The 18,943-nt window shown below is 43.0% G+C and overlaps 14 non-coding genes across 14 annotated transcripts in view; all 14 read right to left on the bottom strand.

Moving 5' to 3' along the window:
- Positions 1 to 10,675: 10,675 nt before the first annotated feature.
- Positions 10,676 to 10,757, bottom strand: trnas-uga (transfer RNA serine (anticodon UGA)). The gene has a single exon. It is a non-coding gene; the product is annotated as a tRNA-Ser (tRNA).
- Positions 10,758 to 11,919: 1,162 nt separating this feature from the next.
- On the bottom strand, positions 11,920 to 12,001 carry trnas-cga (transfer RNA serine (anticodon CGA)). Its single transcript has one exon. It is a non-coding gene; the product is annotated as a tRNA-Ser (tRNA).
- Positions 12,002 to 12,604: 603 nt separating this feature from the next.
- trnas-uga (transfer RNA serine (anticodon UGA)) lies at positions 12,605 to 12,686 on the bottom strand. Its single transcript has one exon. It is a non-coding gene; the product is annotated as a tRNA-Ser (tRNA).
- Positions 12,687 to 13,191: 505 nt separating this feature from the next.
- On the bottom strand, positions 13,192 to 13,273 carry trnas-uga (transfer RNA serine (anticodon UGA)). The gene has a single exon. It is a non-coding gene; the product is annotated as a tRNA-Ser (tRNA).
- A 260-nt stretch (positions 13,274 to 13,533) lies between these two features.
- Positions 13,534 to 13,615, bottom strand: trnas-uga (transfer RNA serine (anticodon UGA)). The gene has a single exon. It is a non-coding gene; the product is annotated as a tRNA-Ser (tRNA).
- Positions 13,616 to 14,163: 548 nt separating this feature from the next.
- trnas-uga (transfer RNA serine (anticodon UGA)) lies at positions 14,164 to 14,245 on the bottom strand. Its single transcript has one exon. It is a non-coding gene; the product is annotated as a tRNA-Ser (tRNA).
- A 548-nt stretch (positions 14,246 to 14,793) lies between these two features.
- trnas-uga (transfer RNA serine (anticodon UGA)) lies at positions 14,794 to 14,875 on the bottom strand. Its single transcript has one exon. It is a non-coding gene; the product is annotated as a tRNA-Ser (tRNA).
- A 548-nt stretch (positions 14,876 to 15,423) lies between these two features.
- trnas-uga (transfer RNA serine (anticodon UGA)) lies at positions 15,424 to 15,505 on the bottom strand. The gene has a single exon. It is a non-coding gene; the product is annotated as a tRNA-Ser (tRNA).
- Positions 15,506 to 16,053: 548 nt separating this feature from the next.
- Positions 16,054 to 16,135, bottom strand: trnas-uga (transfer RNA serine (anticodon UGA)). Its single transcript has one exon. It is a non-coding gene; the product is annotated as a tRNA-Ser (tRNA).
- Positions 16,136 to 16,683: 548 nt separating this feature from the next.
- Positions 16,684 to 16,765, bottom strand: trnas-uga (transfer RNA serine (anticodon UGA)). Its single transcript has one exon. It is a non-coding gene; the product is annotated as a tRNA-Ser (tRNA).
- A 548-nt stretch (positions 16,766 to 17,313) lies between these two features.
- Positions 17,314 to 17,395, bottom strand: trnas-uga (transfer RNA serine (anticodon UGA)). The gene has a single exon. It is a non-coding gene; the product is annotated as a tRNA-Ser (tRNA).
- A 548-nt stretch (positions 17,396 to 17,943) lies between these two features.
- Positions 17,944 to 18,025, bottom strand: trnas-uga (transfer RNA serine (anticodon UGA)). Its single transcript has one exon. It is a non-coding gene; the product is annotated as a tRNA-Ser (tRNA).
- Positions 18,026 to 18,573: 548 nt separating this feature from the next.
- Positions 18,574 to 18,655, bottom strand: trnas-uga (transfer RNA serine (anticodon UGA)). The gene has a single exon. It is a non-coding gene; the product is annotated as a tRNA-Ser (tRNA).
- Positions 18,656 to 18,915: 260 nt separating this feature from the next.
- Positions 18,916 to 18,943, bottom strand: part of trnas-uga (transfer RNA serine (anticodon UGA)) — an 82-nt gene continuing 54 nt past the window's right edge. Inside the window, exon 1 of the tRNA in view lies at positions 18,916 to 18,943. This exon is cut by the window's right edge and continues 54 nt beyond it. This is a non-coding gene — a tRNA (tRNA-Ser).

The following is an 18,943-nucleotide window of genomic DNA, read 5'->3' as shown; positions in this document are numbered from 1 at the left end:
ATTTGATGTTATAACACAATTTACTTTAATTATTTAATTCATGTTTATTTCTGATATATGACTATAACATCTTGACACACAGCGCTGAGCTACATCTCAAAGATACATCTCCAGGTTCCCAGCTTTCAGATGATGTTCACCACTTCTATGTGACATCTACTGTTGACCTGCTATCTCCCCCTAAAGACCACCTGGACCCCCTAAAAAAAGACAAAAACAGGTCTATTGTGGGTCAAACTTGGTGAGTTATCATAAGTGATATAAACAATGAAAACCAGGACTGTAGCCAGTGATGGAATGTAAGTACATTTACTCAAGTACTGTACTAAATCTGAGGTACTTGTACTTTACTTGAGTCTGTTCTTTTCATGCTACTCATACTCTATTACATCTCAGACGCAAATATTACTTTTTAATTTCACTAGCTTTAGTTACTTTACAAATTAAGATTTTTGCACACATACAAAGAGAAAGACAACTATGACATTTTGTTATAAATTAAACTATCTAACAGTGTATAACAAATTGCTGCTTTGCTTTTAATACGTTTTCATTTTTTTTAATTTTGTAATATTGTTGGGATGAAACAGTCACAGGAGACATTTTCTGCATTGAATACTTTTACTTTTAATACTTCAAGTACATTTTTTCTGATTATACTTTCATGCTTTTACTTAAGTAACATTTTAAATGCAGAACTTTTACTTGTAACGGAGTATTTTTACCGTGTGGTATTAGTACTTTTACTTTTTAAGTGTTGGACCTGAGTACTTCTCTAGATATAACTGCCATGAGTCTAAATTGTGGGGCTCTCCTCGACCAAAGAAATTCTTAGTTGATGAACATTGATACGATTTTGTCGACTATCGATTAGTTGATTCGTTTTTCTCCACAAAGAATCAAACAAAGCACCACTTTAAATCTTGTGTTACCAAAGTTTCTTGTAAATAATTAATAATTCAGCATAAAAAAAGCTTAAAAAATGACTAATCGACAAAAAGCCAAGTTCACACCGCACAACTATCAAAGTCGTCAGATCGCTGTATTGTTCTCACTTCACAACCTGCTGTCTTTATCGGGAGTCTTTATGTCATTGTTGTTTTCACACTACATGACTGACCGGTGACAGGAGGTCACACACTACGAGATCTTTCACCAGGAGTAATCCCCGATGAGGTCTCCGGACTACGTTTTGTCACAAAAACACGCGAGAAATACCAGTAAATGACGCGATACCATACGTGAGACACATTGCTGATGTTGTTGGCACGTGTGTTTACAAAATAGCCTGCTCCACACTCTTTTTTACCTTTTAATCCTCGAGGTACAACAACTACTTACATTAGTAAGTTCCTGTTGTTAAAGGTGACCCTTCCTCCCACAGGTTTCCCCTCAACCCATGTCCTGCGCTCTCATTGGCTGAAGCTCGTGGCTGGAGTCCCCAACAGGTCCAGATATTTAGCATGTTAGATATCTGGAATGTGTCTGCGAGGCATCGGCGAGCCTCTCGGGGCGCCGTCTTTGAGAAATTCACACATGATGCTCGAGCGCCGCTGTGCGAGCAGCGAGCCACCGCCGACTTGCCTCTGATCTGGGGCCTCTAAAAACGACCAATTAGTTGACTAATCGATTAAGAGGGGGCAGCCCTACTAAATTGGAAATCCCATTAATCCACCCAATAGTTTTTGAGACATTTCATAAAAAAACACAAATATGAACCTCAGGGTGGCGTCATAAGTCAGGGGAGTCTTCATCCTCTGGTGACCATGAATAACTCTACCAAGTTTTATGACAATCCACCGTATGTTTGTTGAGATATTTCAGTCTGGCCCAACCAACTGACAAACCAACATTACCATCTATACAGCCCCGCCGCTAACATGGCTAAAAACTGAGTGACTGTATCAGTGCTGCTGAATCACAGCTTGAACCAGCGCTCTCCCTCTCCTCATGATGTCACAGTCTGAACAGCCGCCTGCCTCCTAAAGCCGGCAGCAGGGGGGAGAAGTCAGTCACTGTACGGGGCTTCCTGCAGCAGAGCTGCACTCTCAATCCTCAACCCTGAGCTTTTCTTTGCTTCAGACAGGAAGAAGAAAAAGAAAAAGAAGAAGAAGAAAGAGGACAAACTACTGGAAAAATTAAAAGAGGAAGGAATCTGGTGAATGGCGCCGGTGCATGGGACGTGCTGCAGGAACATGGAGAGGTCAGATATGAAGGGAAAGTCCAAGAGGAAGAGGAGGAGGAGGTGTAAAGGCAAAGGTTGGTACAGCAGGCGTGGTGGTGAAGTTTATGTGATTATCACTGTGATACTGATAAAACACTACAATTCATATTAATGTGGTGGGTTACAGTTTACTCTTTCTTATGTCTGAATATTTTTAATCTTCTATGGCAACGTTAAATTTATTCTCTACAGGTTTCTTCTCTCTTTTGTATCTTCAGAGACTTTATTTTTGTACTTTGATATGTTTTTTTAATGTCAGTATTATATTCTTATGTAGGTTTACAGTTTTGCTCTGATATTTACTGTGATTATTATTACTAAATTACATTAATTTAGCAGATGTTTTAAGAAACTTACAATAAGTGCATTCGGGGAAAACTGAATGTCATCAAACTACAGCTCTTAAAAATTACTTCAACCCTCCTAGTATTTTTTATAGCAACTTATGTGTGTTTATAGTGACTTTATTATACATTTTAGTGTTTTAAAGGCAGAAATAACCTTATTGTCTTTGAGTTAAACCTCTGTGGGCAGAGCCAAATAATCACAGTTTAATGTTAGACTGAATCCCAGAGGAAAAACGTAGAGTTTTTGTATTTAAATGTTTCATTACATTTTTGGCATTTGGCTTTGCTCTTTAGTTGTGGAGGGAGGGAGGCGTCTGCTGCGGTCACTGACTGTAACAGAATAAGAAAACTCCACTCTGCATAAGACTGCATGTCGGAGCTCCTAATCTTATTCATTGCAATCAAACTCAAATCAGGTAATATCAAGTTTATTTATCTAGCCCCAACTTACAGATGCATGGTGTCAAAATCAGCTGCATGAGACCAACAAGCCCTTTATCGTCAGACCTTTGAGTTAGAGAAGGAGAAAGTAGGTGCAGCATTGCTTTAAGCTAAATGCTAACATGCTGTTTAGCATGTATAATGTTTACCATGTTTACCATCTTGTTATAGCGTGTTAGGATGCCAACTAGGGCTGTCAAAGTTAACGCGATAATAACATGTTAATGCAAATTTATTTTAACGCCACAATTTTTTTTTTTTTACGCATTAACGCAACTTATAATTTTTAGATTGTAGCAGGCACGGTTTTAAAGCTAGAGTGAAGATACTACTATCATATGACTCTAGAAAACCTGATGAATCCATTGGTACCAACCATGTCATACTAGCTTGTCGAGAAGGAGGCTAAATACCGCTCCAAACTTCTGCAAAATTTTGGCGAGGAAAAACTGGCATGGCCATTTTTAGAGGGGTCCCTTGACCTCTGACCTCCAGATATGTGAATGGAAATGGAGAGTCTCCTCTTTACAGACATGCCCACTTTATGATAATCACATGCAGTTTAGGGCAAGTCATAGTCAAGTCAGCACACTGACACACTGTCTGTAAAGGGGAGACTCGTGGGTACCCATGGAACCCATTTTCATTCACATATCTGGAGGTCAGAGGTCAGGAACCCTTTGAAAATGGCCATGACAGATTTTCCTCACCAAAATGTAAAATTTTTGAGCGTTATTTAGCCTCCTTCCAGACAAGCTAGTATGACACAGTAGTTTCATATGGTACCAGTATCTTCACTCTAGCTATAAAATGAGCCTCCGTAAGATCAAAATGCGTTAATGAAATTAGTGACGTTAAAATGATTTTGCGTTAACGCGTTATTATCGCGTTGACTTTGACAGCCCTATGTAAACAAAGCGACTTTAAGCGTATTAACAGAATGTTATGCAGAGAGGTGGCGTGCGTCTCCCAGAGATAAATGATAAAATCCTGTGTTTGCCTGATCTTCAAATCTCCTGGAGGTAACACAAGTCTGTGCTGCTGATAGTTCACAAACACTGTGTTCAAAAAGACCAACACAAGTAGATGAGAGGCGACTAAAGTCTTATAAACCTGAAAACACTGTAGGTTCGATCTCTATTTATGTATCATGTATGTGCATAAATGAAATGTCTCATCATGAGCTCTGGTAATCATAATTACAGTAGAGTTGTCTGGGCAACAGGTCAGCCTTTTAGGATTAAACTGGCATTGTTCTCCACATGCTAATCCTCAGTAACTGCTGTAGATTACTCCGTGATGGCTTTTGTATTAAGTCCAATGGTTATTCAAAGTGCGCTAAGCCTATTCCACTTTCATTAATGACCCATTGGCCTTTTTTGTACATCAGTGCTGGAGTGAAAACTGTCTCTTTGAAAAATCATTACTCGGTGTAGCTCCTCAAATCCCACTATTTTTGGGCCAGAATGCACTTAGCTAATGCTTCCACTGTATCCAACAATGAGCTGTGCTTTAATGCCAGCTGTCCCAACAGAAGGTGGCATCTTTTTCTCGTCTCTGTTTACGATAGAGCTCTCTGAACGCGCAGCGGGAGGGAAACTCATGTTGTGGGACTGTTGTACTCCCTCTTCGTCCAACGCTAATAAAACAATGTTTCTACGGCTAACAACCACACTAATACCTTTACGTTTTAGAACTTGTGTATGTTTATACGTAGCGTCCACGCTACTACGTGTTCGAGCCCCTAAAACGGAGACGTTTGAAAACGCTGCTTTTAGTTTTTAAACTCCTCGGTTGCGTTTTAGTCTGGACGGACAGAAACGGAGACCTTTGAAAACGATGACACAGACACCAACGTTCGCTTCTTGATTGAGTCTTATCAGTCATGACGTGTCCTTCCCTGATTCGTCACGCCCCATCACGTGAACTTTTTCCGGAAGAAAACAAACAACATCAACCTTAATTTCAACATGGATGATGAGTTACAAGCGTTGCTGACCTGCGTTGTCTATGCTAGCAGCTGTTGCACAGTTAAATTCTGCATTTTATAATACTACTACTGCAGGAGGCAAGCTATTATTCAAGCGCTTTGCATCAATTCTCGTGTCCAGCGCTGCTTCCTGTTTACACCGGCACGTGCATATCTAGTGTACGTGAATGGTCATGTGATATGCGTTTTCAGGCGTGGTAGTATGGACGGAGATTATTTCTGAAACGGCCCTAAAACGCTCGTCTGGATGGAAGTATTAGAATGGATGTAGCTTACGTCTGCATCAAGCCGTCTACATTTTAAAACAGCGTCTTTGTGTAAAAACGATTAGCATTTCTACTGTAGGTTGCGTTAGTAGAGACCTCGGTGCATATGAAACCCCTGAACAACAAAACATATTCTTCTTTGCCCTCCATTTTTAATTGGCAAACAAACAAAATTGGTTGAAAAAAGAAAGTTTTCTAGTCGTCTAGGTTAAACATAACTGTTGTTTCAACAACATTTCAATGTGAAGCATTGAAATAAAGTCATAGACGTGCTGCTGCTGCGGACTAGGAAAGATGGACTTTGCTGACTCGGGTTGAAATAGGAAACAAATTAAAATTTTATAGACGAAAAGAGTGAGCAACATTATTTTAGCTCCTTTGTTACAGAAAACTAAACTTCTCTCTCCCTGTTAGGAATTACTGGACAAAGTCTGTTGAGTACATAATGAAATTACTTTGTTAATAAGGATTTTTCTCTGTGTACAGATGAAGTTATTGCCTGCTTTTCAGTAAAAACAAATTGCCATTTGGCCGTGAAATCCCCTTCTGCTGGCTTTTCAGTCTAAATTTAACAAACTGTCATTTGTTGGCTGTAAAATCCAGTCGGAGGAATCATTTGATTGTCCCGCTTTCAGTGCGGATTATGATTCTCCAACATGGAACAAACAGCTGCTGTCTGTGATGGGCCTGTCAGTGGTTTTCTGATGTCGCTCCACGCGTTTTGGACATATCTGTATATTGGATGCTTTTTGGATAAGTGAGCTCCATCGTGCAGTCAAACTTAGTGGGGCATGTCAGTGTGCAATTTCACTGATGGATTCTGCAATCTCCACACTTCTCTGTGGCTCTGGCTTCATGAAAACATTAGCAATATGGTTTGTGTGCCCATTTAACTTAATTGCAGTGATGCTCGGCGGGTAAAGTGCGATACTAACTCTGAAAGGGTTAGGGGTCCCATTTCCTCTGCAGCTCAGTGTGAAGGCAACTGCTGCTGCCAGGGTCTGAGTTTTGATCCCCACTGGGGCTGAATACGCTACAAAAAAAGTTAGTTGTTAAAGGAGAAATCTGTAGAATTTCTGCATCATTTTTGAATCAGATTTCCTCCTTTTATTGTTTCCCCTGTCCAGCTGCAAAAATACTGTATAAAAACTGAACTAAATCCTTCCTTTGCAGACTCGTTGACTTAAACCTCAGTTATACTCCCAAACGGATGCCAACACGGACGGCTGTCAATCGATTAAAATATTCAATCGCGATTAATCGCAAATTAATCGCACATTTTTTGTTCTTTAAAAGGAGATTTGTCAAGTATTTAATACTCTTATGAACATGGGAGTGGGCAAATATACTTCTTTATGCAAATGTATGCATATATTTATTATTGGAAATCAATTAACAACACAAAACAATGACAGATATTGTCCAGAAACCCTCACAGGTACTGCATTTAGCATAAAACAATATGCTCAAATCATAACATGTCAAACTGCAGCCCGACAGGCAACAACAGCTGTCAGTGTGTCAGTGTGCTGACTTGACTATGACTTGCCCCAAAACTGCATGTGATTATCATAAAGTGGGCATGTCTGTAAAGGGGAGACTCGTGGGTACCCATAGAACCCATTTACATTCACTGATCTGGAGGTCAGAGGTCAAGGGACCCCTTTAAAAATGGCCATGCCAGTTTTTCCTCGCCAAAATTTAGCGCAAGTTTAGAGCGTTATTTAGCCTCTTTCATGACAAGGTAGTATGACATGGTTGGTACCAATGGATTCATCAGGTTTTCTAGTTTCATATGATACCAGTATCTTCACTTTTTCACTTTGAAACTGATCCCGCTAAAACCTAAAAATCGCAAGTTGAGTTAATGCGTTAAAGAAATTAGTGGCATTAAAACAAATTTGCGTTAGCGCGTTATTAGCGCGTTAACTTTAACAGCCCTTGTGAAGATATAAAAGCTTACTGACATGGGTTGCAAGTCCAAACAGAAGTGACTGAGAATCCACAGGTAACCGGAATGGGACAAAAAGGTGCCGGCAGGTACAGATACAGGTTTCAGGATACAGGCTGCAGGTTCAGGTAAAGATTCCAGGTTCCAAAGTCAAAGGCAGGCAAACAACGGCATGAAGCAAAACAATCTGGCAACTGACTGGGCTGATGAGAGAAAGTGGAAACAGGTGAGCAGGTGAATGAGAGAGTCAGGTGACTGCTGGGACTGGTGTAAAAGTCTGAGGGCATCTGGTGGATGGATGGGGAGTGGCAGGTCCAGATAGTTCTTGGTAGATGCATGGTGAGCCTGGGGGAAGTGAGAAGTGGCTGGAGACTGGGACCGAGTGGCAGACTGAGTCTGGGCCTTTCTACACCCTCTCCTTACCTACTTCCACTCCGTTTGCACGTTCGCGTGGAGGGTCCGCCACATTAAGTGCCATCCCAAACCAATTAGCGGAGAGTGGAAGTGGGTTTTATATCCCTCCAACAGCGAACCTGCATCGATGCCAATTTACTGTTTTCGTCATGAAACACACAACGTACAAAATTCAGTGGGCACTTCAGTGGTGGTAATAAGGGAGGGATAAGTGCCTCTCTTTCATTCTTCATTTATGTATGTTTATGTTTGAGGTAGCAGTGATTTTTGACAACCTGCTTAAACAGCTGCTTTTTATAAATACAGAATCATCCAGACGAACGTGATTATCTGTTAGTCGTTTTTTTATGCATTTCCATCCAGTCAGTCTGAGATGCTTTTTGGAAAATTGCAGTAAATTCTATTTAATGGTTCTCTCATTATATTGTTTTCATCCTGAGCTATCACAGGGAGAGATCTAAATATTAAACACACACACACACACATTAATGCTGTGAAAGTCAGTGGATGGATTCTCAAATGAGCTTTAATACAACAAGAATGAATTTACTTAAGTTGTCCGTCTCAGCTCAGAGGGTAAATAATGAATCTATGACCTAAAACAATGCTGGGCTGAAATTGATGTGTGTTTATGAATTTAACCTACTCTTAAGTACTCACACAGCAACGAGATTTTATTCCTCATTTTTCCTGCATTCTCCTGCAAATATCAAACACATTCTCACTCCCAACTCGTCGAATACCGTCGCTTGGTCAGGACGGACTAGGGACGGCATGCCAATATACGCTCGCTACATTCATAGTGTCCTTTCAAAATAAACTTCTGTTTTTCACCAGAAGTTAGGTTTAGGCAACACAACCACTTAGTTAGTGTTAAGAAACAGTCGTGGTTGACCGACGATACCAACAAATCACGTGACTAAAGACTGACGTGACAAAATAAGTCAACGTTACTTTTAGTTTCGCACGGGACACGAACACCGGTTTCCTGATTGAAAATCTTGTGTGTGTTTGACCCATCCACCCAAGATCGTGGTTTGGGTTAAAATAACTACGGAAGTAGCATTAGTTAAAAACGGAAGTTACGTGACAAATAAATCAACGTTGACTTCTGGTTTCACACGGGGTACGAACAACGATCTCCTGGGTGAAACTGCGGTGATTTTAGACCCAACCTTCCACCCCGACCTCCTCCCACGCGGACTTTGACACTCTTCATACTTCCTGGTTCACGATTACGTGAATTACATGATAAAAAGAGTATAACCAAACGTATAATCCACATTGGAAATAGCGTTGGCCCCAAAAGAAGAATAAATGAAATGATTCAAACTTTCATTTAGTTGATATCCCCACAGTGCTGCATGAGAAATTGGAACTTGGATTATGAATTTGTTTTCCAGTCCAGAAAAGCATCAGTGGCCCTCGATCATTGTTGAACCACAACGGTGCAACTGGGCTCTAAATATTGATCCCTGCAGTCTACTCAGATGTCACATTGAAGAGGTTTAAACTAGGATTATGTTCAGATGATATTCCAATAATGCTAACATGAGACTAACTTTCTATTTCTCTTGTGAAGTGTGAAGAAGAGCTTTGCTAAAACAACACGTTGCAGCCGTTAATCCCAGTTTGTTGTGACCTTGACACTGAAACTGGAACCTGTTCTCGTTTAAATCTGCACACGTTCTGGTGCTAAACTTCCAGTTTCTTTAACCAATGACTGGTGATTTCTTCTATTATTATTCAACTGTGCTCTGAGGGATCTTCCTCTTTCAGTTGTCAGTGTGATTGAACCATCGTACAGCGTTTTGTTCTCTACGTACAAAACAAAATAACATCTATTAGTTAAGAGGACTTTCTACAAGCTAAAAGCATCAAAGACCATTCAGACATAGAGAGTAGTCCTCTCAGATTTCTGACTACACACAATCAAGCTTCTATATTTATTACAAACTTTTGAACGGTGGTGTAGCTTTACCCAGACTGTTTTGCCTGATTAAAACTTAAAAGAGAATAACAACAATGACACATACAATTCACAATTAGAAACAAATGAAACCCAATCTGTCAAACTGATAGTGACAGTAAAGCAGCAGGCGAGGGCATTAAAAGCTGAAACGAGGCCATCGTCAGCAGTCAACAGCCTGCCATAGATTATCGCTGTCACTGTTATTATCTCTCAGTGCAATTTCATTGCACATTACCATATGTTTCAGGCAATAATTTCATCACTCATTTCCAAATAATGATCATCAGTTCGTTGATTTGAAAGCAGACGTTTAGCTTTGCTGCTTCAGTGTTGTCTGACTGAGTTGCTGCACTGAACTAAATTATACTCAAGAGTAGTAGTAATTATTTTCCTTAGTGTCAAGGTACATTTTTATTATGTTTTTCCAGTTTTCCAAGACACAAGACTCTGGTTAAGGTCTTATTAAGGTTAAGCTGTTTGCATGAGTTTCATTGTTGCCACGAATAAATAAATTAAGCTTCTAAACCCTGACTGCAGGGGAAAGAATGAAGTCAAAATACTAGGACTGGAGGTTCAGTGTGTAGGATGATCTAGTGGTGTGGTTGCATGTCGCAGAAGGACATGGATCTGAATACAGATGGAAGATGCAGACAGATCAATCTGTCCATTCTGGAGCAAAGTTTGGTTATCACTTAACAAGTATTTGCACTCGTCTACACTTCGATCGCTGTGAGCAGGACTTGAACCTGTGCAGGAAGACCCAATTGGACCTCGAATCGAACCCCTTAACCACTCAGCCATCACAACTGTTTTCAAAATACAAGCAAGCAGGTAGATACTTCATCCTGATCTATATCACTTTTTTTGCGGAATAAGGAGTTCTTATTTTTAGGATGTTCCTGTGAAAGAAGCCTTTGGGATCTTTCTTGCATTTGACTTCACTTGAATCTTTCTTGTTACTGTCAAATATGTATGTTTGAGCAATATCATATTTTTGGTTGTTTGAATCAAAAAGCACAAGTCTTGAAACGATATTCACAAACTATCGCTTGATCTATTAAGTCAGAAATCGCTGTGAGCAGGGTTCGAACCTGCGCGGGGAAACCCCATTGGATTTCAAATCCAACGCCTTAACCACTCGGCCATCACAGCTGGAAACCCTTTTGGGGGTACTGCACTAATATTCGATACCGGGGTCGTTACTACCAGCCATCCGGTTTTTATACAACAAAAATGAGAGCTGTGACCGTATACTCAGCACAAAGTCAAACACGTTTCCAGTGGGTGTTCACCTCTGCCAGGGTTGTCCCTTGTCACCAATTCTGTTTGTGATTTTTATGGACAGGATCTCAAGGTGCAGCCGGGGCGAGGAGAGTGTCCAGTCGAAGACCTCAGAATTGCGTCTCTGCTCTCTGCAGATGATGTGGTTCTGTTGCATAACTGACCCCATCTTAAATATGACTGCATTTTCAACTGATATTAACATTTCAACTGTGAGTTAGTGAGATCATGTCATGTTGAAAATTGGTCTCAAACAAAATTTCTGACCTGCCAGGAATACAACCAGCCAGATGTTGAACAATGAAATCGTAAAATCAGTCATGGACTACTTTGAATCAAAGTGTTGAAGCATTTTTCAAAGTACTTGAATCGAAATGTGTTCAAACTTTAACCGCATACTGTGGAGGGGTTGATCTATAAAGTCAGAGATCGCTGTGAGCAGGGTTCCAACCTGCATGGTTGCACGGCCATCACAGCTGTGTACAGTGACCACGCTGACAGTAATTAGTCACTTGTTGGATGACAAGAAAGGACTCATGTCACATGGCTTACTAAGAGAAACTAGCTCTTGAGCATAAATTGTAAATAAGAAGTGGACATAGTCACCTTGACATCACCCATTGTTTTTTTTGGACTGCCATTTCAAAGCCTCTGGTTCTTCATTTGGCTGTCGCCATCTTGGTTTTCTGCAACCAGAAGTGAAACGACAGGGTGGAGTTAAGCACAACCAAACAATGTAAAAGACATTTTTATGTGACAAAAATGTTACATTAACTTTCATGAACTGAAAACACAAATTTGTAAGACGAAAACACGGACAACAACACTGTGTGTTTGAAACTGCGCCGGGAGACCCCAAAGCCACTCGGGTATCACAGCTGTGTGTTAGTAGACATATACTGTTTACATGAGATCAGAATGTTTTTGTTCAGTATGCTTGAAACAAAGTATGACATTGGCAAGCAACTTGCTTATGTAACTGTATTATATAATATTCAATCTTTACAGAAAGACATTTGTTAAAGTCAACCATCGCTGTGAGCAGGGTTTGAACCTGCGCGGGGAAACCCCATTGGATTTCGAGTCCAACGCCTTAACCACTCGGCCATCACAGCTGTATTAGCCTTAACAGTAACAGTGGTCTAGATTATTCACGTACCACTGAAAGCTGCTTGTGGGAAACATGTACTACATTGGTGTTCTTCTGTAGCTACAGTTTTCAGTATTAAGGGTTCAGTGTGCTGGAAAAAATGCAGTTCGTCCAACCACACCCAAAGGCAAACATGTCTATACCTGTTCTAAATGGAAACACTCAAAGGTGGGGCAGAAAGCGAAGAACAAGGCGCGATGACTCATGCAAACGGTTTGGGGGAAGGGGCTTTCAAATGATCCAACAAGCACTTTGTTTAAAGCATACCAAGGACATTAGTATGGACAATTTGTATGACTGTTACAGGAGGATTACTCTTTGTGAATTTTCTTCACTCTTGCAGCCATGCTGTTACTGTTTTGGTATGTTCGTGTCAAATGCATGACTGGTTACATTTTAAATATGGTGGACACCGGTGGTGAAGGAGGCTGTCAAGCTGTCAAGCTGTCAAACACATACAAGCTGTATGTGTTTTTTGGACTTGGAAAAGGCTTACGACCATTTCCCCTGGGAAGTGTTAAATCTTTAAACGCATACTGTGGAAGGGTTGATCTGTAAAGTCAGTAATCGCTGTGAGCAGGGTTCGAACCTGCGCGGGGAAACCCCATTGGATTTCAAATCCAACGCCTTAACCACTCGGCCATCACAGCTGGAAATCAATTGGGGGGTACTGCATCAATATGCGGGACCGGGGTCGTTGCTACCAGCCATCTGGAGCTTGTACAACCAAAATGAGATCCGTAACCGTATAATCAGCACAAAGTCAAACACGTTTCCAGTGGGTGTTCGCAGAACACCTATTCTGTTTGTGATTTTCATGGACAGGATCTCAAGGTGCAGCAAGGAGAGTGTCCGGTTTGGGGACCCCAGAATTGCTTCTTTGCTGATGATGTGGTTCTGTTGGCTCCATCAGACCATGACCTTCAGCACACACTGGGGCGATTTGCAGCCGAGTTTGACGCGATCGGAATGTGTTGGTATGTTCGTGTCAAGTGCATAACTGGCCACATCCTAAATATTTCTGCATTTACACTTGTTATCAACATTTCGACTGCATTGGTATAACAGGTAACCAAAGCAGTGGAGTTTGTAGTGCACGCGCCATCTACAGAGGCCCGCGCTACAGTGTCTCACGTGATTATAACCAAAGCTTCTCGCTGTGAGTAGGGTTCGAACCTACGCGGGGAAACCCCATTGGATTTCAAATCCAACGCCTTAACCACTCGGCCATCACAGCTTACGTAGCAGTCAGGTAATGGGTATGAAACCACCACGTCGGTTTTTGACTTTTAGTCAAGAATTTTACCAACAACATGTCAAATGCTACCACATCACTAAAGATGATGTGAGATTAATTGACAGCAGTCATGTTGGAAACATTCACCTTTACACTGCCTCCAAACACAGTCTGGGAGTACCAGTTCAGAGCTTAATCCACAACTCTTAAATCATCACATGACAATTACTCAGCATGGCACAGACATCTAGACTTTTAAACGCTGTGAGCAGGATTTGAACCTGCGCGGGGAAACCCCATTGGATTTCAAATCCAACGCCTTAACCACTCGGCCATCACAGCTGGAAATCCATCGGGGGGTACTGCATGAATATGGGGTACCGGGGTCGTTGCTATCAGCCGTCCGGACCTTGTACAACCAAAATGAGATCTGTAACCGTATAATCAGCACAAAGTCAAACAGGTTTCTAGTGGGCGTTCGCCTTGGCCAGGGTTGTCCCTCGTCACCAATTCTGTTTGTGATTTTCATGAACAGGATCTCAAGGTGCAGCCGGGGCGAGGAGAGTGTCCGGTTTTGGACCCCAAAATTGCGTCTCTGTTCTTTGCAGATGATGTGGTTCTGTTGGCTCAAATCAGGCCATGACCTTCAGCCCACACTGGGGTGATTTGCAGCCGAGTTTGAAGCGATCGGGATGTGTTGGTATGTTCGTGTCAAGTGCATAACTGGCCACATCCTAAATATTTCTGCATTTACACTTGTTATCAACATTTCGACTGCATTGGTATAACACTTAACCAAAGCAGTGGAGTTTGCATGCACAGCTGCCCTTTGTGCACCATCTACAAAGGCCTGCGCTACAGTGTCTCGCTTGATTATAAACAAAGATTCTCGCTGTGAGTAGGGTTCGAACCTACGCGGGGAAACCCCATTGGATTTCAAATCCAACGCCTTAACCACTCGGCCATAACAGCTGGAAATCCATCGGGGGGTACTGCATGAATATGGGGTACCGGGGTCGTTGCTATCAGCCGTCCGGACCTTGTACAACCAAAATGAGATCTGTAACCGTATAATCAGCACAAAGTCAAACAGGTTTCTAGTGGGCGTTCGCCTTGGCCAGGGTTGTCCCTCGTCACCAATTCTGTTTGTGATTTTCATGAACAGGATCTCAAGGTGCAGTCGGGGCGAGGAGAGTGTCCGGTTTTGGACCCCAAAATTGCGTCTCTGTTCTTTGCAGATGATGTGGTTCTGTTGGCTCAAATCAGGCCATGACCTTCAGCACACACTGGGGTGATTTGCAGCCGAGTTTGAAGCGATCGGGATGTGTTGGTATGTTCGTGTCAAGTGCATAACTGGCCACATCCTAAATATTTCTGCATTTACACTTGTTATCAACATTTCGACTGCATTGGTATAACACTTAACCAAAGCAGTGGAGTTTGCATGCACAGCTGCCCTTTGTGCACCATCTACAAAGGCCTGCGCTACAGTGTCTCGCTTGATTATAAACAAAGATTCTCGCTGTGAGTAGGGTTCGAACCTACGCGGGGAAACCCCATTGGATTTCAAATCCAACGCCTTAACCACTCGGCCATCACAGCTGGAAATCCATTGGGGGGTACTGCATGAATATGGGCTACCGGGGTCGTTGCTATCAGCCGTCCGGACCTTGTACAACCAAAATGAGATCTGTAACCGTATAATCAGCACAAAGTCAAACAGGTTTCTAGTGGGCGTTCGCCTTGGCCAGGGTTGTCCCTCGTCACCAATTCTGTTTGTGATTTTCATGAACAGGATCTCAAGGTGCAGCCGGGGCGAGGAGAGTGTCCGGTTTTGGACCCCAAAATTGCGTCTCTGTTCTTTGCAGATGATGTGGTTCTGTTGGCTCAAATCAGGCCATGACCTTCAGCAAACACTGGGGTGATTTGCAGCCGAGTTTGAAGCGATCGGGATGTGTTGGTATGTTCGTGTCAAGTGCATAACTGGCCACATCCTAAATATTTCTGCATTTACACTTGTTATCAACATTTCGACTGCATTGGTATAACACTTAACCAAAGCAGTGGAGTTTGCATGCACAGCTGCCCTTTGTGCACCATCTACAAAGGCCTGCGCTACAGTGTCTCGCTTGATTATAAACAAAGATTCTCGCTGTGAGTAGGGTTCGAACCTACGCGGGGAAACCCCATTGGATTTCAAATCCAACGCCTTAACCACTCGGCCATCACAGCTGGAAATCCATCGGGGGGTACTGCATGAATATGGGGTACCGGGGTTGTTGCTATCAGCCGTCCGGACCTTGTACAACCAAAATGAGATCTGTAACCGTATAATCAGCACAAAGTCAAACAGGTTTCTAGTGGGCGTTCGCCTTGGCCAGGGTTGTCCCTCGTCACCAATTCTGTTTGTGATTTTCATGAACAGGATCTCAAGGTGCAGCCGGGGCGAGGAGAGTGTCCGGTTTTGGACCCCAAAATTGCGTCTCTGTTCTTTGCAGATGATGTGGTTCTGTTGGCTCAAATCAGGCCATGACCTTCAGCACACACTGGGGTGATTTGCAGCCGAGTTTGAAGCGATCGGGATGTGTTGGTATGTTCGTGTCAAGTGTATAACTGGCCACATCCTAAATATTTCTGCATTTACACTTGTTATCAACATTTCGACTGCATTGGTATAACACTTAACCAAAGCAGTGGAGTTTGCATGCACAGCTGCCCTTTGTGCACCATCTACAAAGGCCTGCGCTACAGTGTCTCGCTTGATTATAAACAAAGATTCTCGCTGTGAGTAGGGTTCGAACCTACGCGGGGAAACCCCATTGGATTTCAAATCCAACGCCTTAACCACTCGGCCATCACAGCTGGAAATCCATCGGGGGGTACTGCATGAATATGGGGTACCGGGGTCGTTGCTATCAGCCGTCCGGACCTTGTACAACCAAAATGAGATCTGTAACCGTATAATCAGCACAAAGTCAAACAGGTTTCTAGTGGGCGTTCGCCTTGGCCAGGGTTGTCCCTCGTCACCAATTCTGTTTGTGATTTTCATGAACAGGATCTCAAGGTGCAGCCGGGGCGAGGAGAGTGTCCGGTTTTGGACCCCAAAATTGCGTCTCTGTTCTTTGCAGATGATGTGGTTCTGTTGGCTCAAATCAGGCCATGACCTTCAGCACACACTGGGGTGATTTGCAGCCGAGTTTGAAGCGATCGGGATGTGTTGGTATGTTCGTGTCAAGTGCATAACTGGCCACATCCTAAATATTTCTGCATTTACACTTGTTATCAACATTTCGACTGCATTGGTATAACACTTAACCAAAGCAGTGGAGTTTGCATGCACAGCTGCCCTTTGTGCACCATCTACAAAGGCCTGCGCTACAGTGTCTCGCTTGATTATAAACAAAGATTCTCGCTGTGAGTAGGGTTCGAACCTACGCGGGGAAACCCCATTGGATTTCAAATCCAACGCCTTAACCACTCGGCCATCACAGCTGGAAATCCATCGGGGGGTACTGCATGAATATGGGCTACCGGGGTCGTTGCTATCAGCCGTCCGGACCTTGTACAACCAAAATGAGATCTGTAACCGTATAATCAGCACAAAGTCAAACAGGTTTCTAGTGGGCGTTCGCCTTGGCCAGGGTTGTCCCTCGTCACCAATTCTGTTTGTGATTTTCATGAACAGGATCTCAAGGTGCAGCCGGGGCGAGGAGAGTGTCCGGTTTTGGACCCCAAAATTGCGTCTCTGTTCTTTGCAGATGATGTGGTTCTGTTGGCTCAAATCAGGCCATGACCTTCAGCACACACTGGGGTGATTTGCAGCCGAGTTTGAAGCGATCGGGATGTGTTGGTATGTTCGTGTCAAGTGCATAACTGGCCACATCCTAAATATTTCTGCATTTACACTTGTTATCAACATTTCGACTGCATTGGTATAACACTTAACCAAAGCAGTGGAGTTTGCATGCACAGCTGCCCTTTGTGCACCATCTACAAAGGCCTGCGCTACAGTGTCTCGCTTGATTATAAACAAAGATTCTCGCTGTGAGTAGGGTTCGAACCTACGCGGGGAAACCCCATTGGATTTCAAATCCAACGCCTTAACCACTCGGCCATCACAGCTGGAAATCCATCGGGGGGTACTGCATGAATATGGGCTACCGGGGTCGTTGCTATCAGCCGTCCGGACCTTGTACAACCAAAATGAGATCTGTAACCGTATAATCAGCACAAAGTCAAACAGGTTTCTAGTGGGCGTTCGCCTTGGCCAGGGTTGTCCCTCGTCACCAATTCTGTTTGTGATTTTCATGAACAGGATCTCAAGGTGCAGCCGGGGCGAGGAGAGTGTCCGGTTTTGGACCCCAAAATTGCGTCTCTGTTCTTTGCAGATGATGTGGTTCTGTTGGCTCAAATCAGGCCATGACCTTCAGCACACACTGGGGTGATTTGCAGCCGAGTTTGAAGCGATCGGGATGTGTTGGTATGTTCGTGTCAAGTGCATAACTGGCCACATCCTAAATATTTCTGCATTTACACTTGTTATCAACATTTCGACTGCATTGGTATAACACTTAACCAAAGCAGTGGAGTTTGCATGCACAGCTGCCCTTTGTGCACCATCTACAAAGGCCTGCGCTACAGTGTCTCGCTTGATTATAAACAAAGATTCTCGCTGTGAGTAGGGTTCGAACCTACGCGGGGAAACCCCATTGGATTTCAAATCCAACGCCTTAACCACTCGGCCATCACAGCTGGAAATCCATCGGGGAGTACTGCATGAATATGGGGTACCGGGGTCGTTGCTATCAGCCGTCCGGACCTTGTACAACCAAAATGAGATCTGTAACCGTATAATCAGCACAAAGTCAAACAGGTTTCTAGTGGGCGTTCGCCTTGGCCAGGGTTGTCCCTCGTCACCAATTCTGTTTGTGATTTTCATGAACAGGATCTCAAGGTGCAGCCGGGGCGAGGAGAGTGTCCGGTTTTGGACCCCAAAATTGCGTCTCTGTTCTTTGCAGATGATGTGGTTCTGTTGGCTCAAATCAGGCCATGACCTTCAGCACACACTGGGGTGATTTGCAGCCGAGTTTGAAGCGATCGGGATGTGTTGGTATGTTCGTGTCAAGTGCATAACTGGCCACATCCTAAATATTTCTGCATTTACACTTGTTATCAACATTTCGACTGCATTGGTATAACACTTAACCAAAGCAGTGGAGTTTGCATGCACAGCTGCCCTTTGTGCACCATCTACAAAGGCCTGCGCTACAGTGTCTCGCTTGATTATAAACAAAGATTCTCGCTGTGAGTAGGGTTCGAACCTACGCGGGGAAACCCCATTGGATTTCAAATCCAACGCCTTAACCACTCGGCCATCACAGCTTACGTAGCAGTCAGGTAATGGGTATGAAACCACCACGTCGGTTTTTGACTTTTAGTCAAGAATTTTACCAACAACATGTCAAATGCTACCACATCACTAAAGATGATGTGAGATTAATTGACAGCAGTCATGTTGGAAACATTCACCTCTACACTGCCTCCAAACACAGTCTGGGAGTACCAGTTCAGAGCTTAATCCACAACTCTTAAATCATCACATGACAATTACTCAGCATGGCACAGACATCTAGACTTTTAAACGCTGTGAGCAGGATTTGAACCTGCGCG

This window comes from Sebastes fasciatus, chromosome 11, assembly GCF_043250625.1.
Source record: "Sebastes fasciatus isolate fSebFas1 chromosome 11, fSebFas1.pri, whole genome shotgun sequence".
Taxonomy (NCBI): Eukaryota; Metazoa; Chordata; class Actinopteri; order Perciformes; family Sebastidae; genus Sebastes; species Sebastes fasciatus.
Note: the sequence above shows the minus strand (reverse complement) of the source record. Positions and strands in the feature narration are given on the sequence as shown.